Source organism: Macrobrachium nipponense, chromosome 42 (assembly GCF_015104395.2).
Source record: "Macrobrachium nipponense isolate FS-2020 chromosome 42, ASM1510439v2, whole genome shotgun sequence".
NCBI classification, from domain to species: domain Eukaryota; kingdom Metazoa; phylum Arthropoda; class Malacostraca; order Decapoda; family Palaemonidae; genus Macrobrachium; species Macrobrachium nipponense.
In genome coordinates, this window is record NC_061103.1 from 38,918,589 (window position 1) to 38,923,634 (window position 5,046).

Sequence of the window (5,046 nt, forward strand, 5' to 3'; positions counted from 1 at the left end):
TTATAATCTATTAACAAGACAAAGCGGAGATCTTTGTAGCTTATAGGATTATATTTAAAACTAAAAATATTTCTGAGTCATGCTTTTATATGCTGATAAGAAATTCCCTAATTATTGCTTATGTTATGTATTTATATCCAATCAGATTCAGGAATTATTTCCACAGTATACTTAGTTTTGATTCCTGGTGGAATGTCACTCAAAATTCATGTGGAGAATAAAGGTAAAACATATTACGTATATGAGGTGAGTGCTGTATTTTAGTTTCGGTTAAAGTTTCGTTTTCTTTCATACCATTTTTGGTAGACTATTATAAACTAATAATCGAAACTGGGGAGTGTTTTGAAAATTCAATACCCATGGCATAATCGTGGCTGTGTAAGTCTTTTAAATATTCTCATGGTAACTTAATCATTCAGAGTTATAGAATATCAGACTCGGTGCTGATATTTTTCGTAATTCGCAAATTATTATAATAATATTACGTAGTAGCTGCCTCGATCTACGTAGCTTATAACTACAAAATAATACGCACCGTGAAATTTTAATGTCTTTTGTATATGTAGAACTATTGTATGATTCTTAATCTAAAATGTATTGTCAAATAGCTGTACAATAACATATAGATAGCTCCGTTGTGTGATTGATAATTATTTTTGTTTAATTATAGCTGTACAATAATATATAGATAGCTTCCGTTGTGTGATTGATTATTATTTTTGTTTAATTATAGCTATACCCAAGCCTAGGGTGTTATATATCTCGTGTCTATATTTCCCTTTAGATGCATGCAATCCATAAATATTATTTATAAAACTATTCACTAAAACATCTATAGACGTCACCTTATGAAATGTGTATATCACAAACACTGTCACATATCATTTATGGTTAACTCTTTTTATCAAAATAACTAATTGTGTATGAATTATGAGGTCCATCTGGGGACACAATATCCGAGTAGAGTCCATAGGTATTCCGAGTTATAATATTTTCTAGTAAATTAAACTAATTCTTAGTGCGCAAAGACTTTCAGCGGTGACACTGAGGAGTTAAATTCTTTCTATTTCTGGTCCATGTCCTTAAAAAAAAACACATTCATCCTACTTGTAATCAAAAACTTTCCACCGAATTCAGAGAACTTTACTTTATATCATGATCATCGTCTCAACACTAGACACACGAGTATTTTACATTTTCTTTTTTTATGTTTTTCCCTTGGTGCCATTGTATGGTTGAAATTCAGGCTGTTTTTAGCTGCATTGATCTGTATAAGGTCTCTTAAGTTTCCTTTTGATTTTACTTACTTACGGTTAAAGGAGGTATATATTATTATTATTATAGAAAGTGGATATCGCAACTGTAACTCACAAAATATAACTTGGTTTTGTTAATGACCTTGTGTAGACAAATACCCAAAGCTAAATGAAAATCAATAAAAAAATATCTTTATTGCTTATGGAAAGTAAGTTAAAAAGAAAATTAAATAGCTTTGTGCGGAGAAATGTGTCAATATTGATTAATATGCGATTTTTGGGGAGCGCCGATGCAAAGAAAACGTCCCGTCCTCTAACATCATATAAACAACGTTGCCAATGTTGATATTTTTCGTGATTTAAAGGCTATTTTTCTTCATGAGACTGGAATTTCTCGCGCTACTCTTAGCGCATTAGTGTATTTTATCGCTACTTTTGTCAAGTTTATGGAAATTTCTGGCCAATTATCTCACGACCATAATTATTTCTTCAGGAAAAAGTCTTTGCTTATGTAGGATAATTCTCTCCCTCTCTATCTGAATTTCATTCTATAGTACATTCGAACATTTTTCGTGTTTTCATATTATAACCTTGATTATAGGTAGTGTCTACCTATAGGTATACAACAAGTACACACAGGGATTTTGCTAAAGGAGATAAGGGTCAGTGAGCCAAAGGACCATAGCAATTTTAAATGCAAATGAAAAGTAGGAATCATCGATCATCCTTCTTGCCAGATATGTCGACGGCATGATGGCAGTATGCAAACTATACAGGATATTGCGGAATGTCAACCCTCTCACTATACTAGCCTATAAATATGATGTTCGTCTTGTGCAATAAAACATCAGACTCTAGTTTTCAATATATTGTGTCGTATAAATCAGAATATTGCACAATAACACTGATTGTGTAGGGGAAGCTTAGTTAATCTTCCAATCTTTTTATCTACTACACGTATCAAGCATAGCAACTATTATGCTGAATGGAATTCCGCTTGTATCAATTTAAAGCAATGGGCAAAGCAAATCCTGCCTATTTTTCTCTGATCTGTAAATGCAATGATGCTTCACATTATAACTGGTAACTGTAAAATATTTACTTATTCTTTATAAATCTAACGTCTTAACCCTGGAACTTGCCGTTGAAAATAATCTTTTTATTCTCTTAAAACAGCAATTTCAAGCAAATTCTGTCCATTTTCTTACCTTTAAATGCGTAGATACTTCGTACTATAACTGTAAACTGTATACAATACAAGTTGTAATATATGATCATATTTATCATAGATAAACTAACGTTTTGAATGAACTTTGCTAGAAAATGTTATATCCCCTAAATAAAACTAGCATTTGCAACACTGCTTCCACTGAGAGCGTTAGTGACCGCAAAGCGACAGAAGCCATTCGCAATTATTCATCAATATCGGTCTTGAATTCTTATGATTATTGTGAATCTTCGTGTATTTTTTTTTTCAATATACACCTGTGGATGAATACGGTGATTATTCAGGTGGATAATTATGTTGATAAGGATGGTTTAGAATAGCTTTTAGATAAGTAGAAATATTGAGGTCATTAGCAGGGAAGCGACGGGCTTGGTCAAGTCAAGCTTCGCGGAGCACGGGATGCGATAGCCTACATACCTACTTACTCTTAAAATAAAATATTAATCAGGACTATCTCTTATTTTAGTTAGTAACGATAAACTACGATAATTAATGATGTAACAAAACTGGCTTTTCATTGTCTTCAGAAAGGGAAAAGAATGCTGAGGTTAGGGTAGGTAGGTAAAAAGAAGGACTTGGTAACAACAGCTACCTAGCCTACGCCATCGTGACTGGACTCGTATTCCTATTAGGCTAGTATGTATTTTTAAATACTTATAATATGTATATCACTTTGTAATACCTTATTACTTGTTTATAATATAGTAGTATGGTAGATGGAAGGCTCACGACCCACTCGGGGTCCAGTGTTGGAGGAAGTCAAAACTCTCGTGGCCAACTTACTACCAAACTAATAAATGGAATTCTTAGGTACCTTATGCAGGTACCTAGTAATTATGATTACTTTTAGTAGCTTACTTTGTTAATTGTATAAGTAGGATAGAATGCAGATTGGAAGGTCGCAACTTACTTTGGGGGGTCCTTGTGGAAGGAGGGGCCTTTCAGGTAAGGGCTCAGCATCCGAGGTTGTCTAGGTTAGGTTAACGGAAGTCTCGTTAGGGTGTAGTTTATTTTTTGGAAGACTCCAGCCACCTCCCTCATTATATATAATTTATTTTTCTTGGGTAAAACGCATCAAAACAAAATAGGAGCGCCTGAAGATTCGTTGGGCAAGAGTACCGTCTGCCAGATAATTAGCGGACGAATACAAACAAGATGGTGGACGTATGTTTTGGCGCGTTATTTAGTTTTGGCGCGGTCGAACGGCGCTGCGCACCTTATCAACATTTTTAATGTTTCTTGGCAAGCTCGTATGTTCTGGCAAGAAAAAATGGCATAGAAAAAAACAAACTGTATGAACCCGCACTTAGCTTATTTGAGATCGAAATTGGAATCATCGGACCAGTTGGAAATTACCGATTCGGACGACTCGATAGTTGATACACCGCCGCCACTGGAAGGTGCCCCATGCTTCACGAGGCCGATTGTGCCTTCTTCACACTTATCGCATTCACCACTAAAATCACCAAGAAAGCCATTTTTCATTAAAAAGATAAGTAATGACTTTACACAAGACACCCAAATCCAGCAATGTGACCGGATTGGCGGCGGCAAATTCAAAAGATGTTGGGATAAGACGTGGACACAGTCATGTTGGGAAGCCAGGAAAGACAGGTCGCACGGCGCATTGGGTCGGGGCACAACGAGGTCGTCAGCTGTTTTGGCGGATGGATTGGTGGCCGGGGCAGAAGGAGTTACGAGGCCTGCCCAACGAATCTACAGACTACTCACAAAATATTTCTTCTCAGTACATAACCATCACAAATGCAAAATAGGAACAGAGAAAAATAATTGGGTAATTGAATTATGACTTATAAGGTAAAACGATACCAGTCTCACACCCCTCCATCACTAATCCAGCAAAATTGTAACCAGTCAACACCCCTAGGTTACCTTAGGTTGGGGCCTTCATTTCAGTGTACTCCCCACAACCTATGCATACTAGATTTATCTAAATATCAGAGAAACGTAGACAATTGAATAGATATAGTTTTGTTTGTTGTTACCTAAATTTAGAATGGCTTTTTTTTCAGATTCTCATCTAAGATATATCACATTTCATACCACTTTGTGGCAAATAGAAGTGATTTGTCATTTGTTAGATAGTGAAATTTATGTTCTTTCTTATACTGTCTTACAATCTCTGATTGTATTAACTGGTTAACAGCTGCGCTTGGAAAATATCTTATTGTTAACACCTCAGGTTTGTCAGCTATATGAAAAATACAAATTGATATAAAATTTTGTCCTTTTTTATCTCTTAAATGAGATTGCCTTTCAATTTCTTGTCAAATTTTGACATTGTAATGTGTTAGCATTGCAGTGAACATTTAATTTTTTGGTGTAGTCCACTGTTTTATATCTTATTTCATTTTTCAGATTACAACTACAGATGGAAACAGCTGTTTTGAAGAGCTGATGCCGGTTCCAAGTTTTTATCATTGAAGACCTTCAGGTAAGTGTTGAAATGAGAGGCTTACTCTTATGGTGGTGAGAGTTCTTGATGTAAGAGGTAGTTTTTGGACTGTTGACTATTTACTGTCAAGGAATAATTATTTCTAG

At 35.0% G+C, this 5,046-nt stretch overlaps 1 protein-coding gene across 4 annotated transcripts in view; it reads left to right on the forward strand.

Moving 5' to 3' along the window:
* Nucleotides 1-2,633: 2,633 nt before the first annotated feature.
* The window catches only part of LOC135213132 (zinc finger protein OZF-like), an 81,402-nt gene continuing 78,989 nt past the window's right edge, over nucleotides 2,634-5,046 (forward strand). For 2 of the 4 annotated variants that reach the window (XM_064247049.1, XM_064247047.1), the window contains exons 1-2: nucleotides 2,634-2,756; nucleotides 4,864-4,939. The gene's annotated coding sequence lies outside the window, so the exon portion shown is untranslated. Of the gene's footprint in view, nucleotides 2,757-3,219; nucleotides 4,280-4,863; nucleotides 4,940-5,046 lie in introns of those variants that run through there. The other 2 variants (XM_064247050.1, XM_064247051.1) reach the window with 1 other exon arrangement.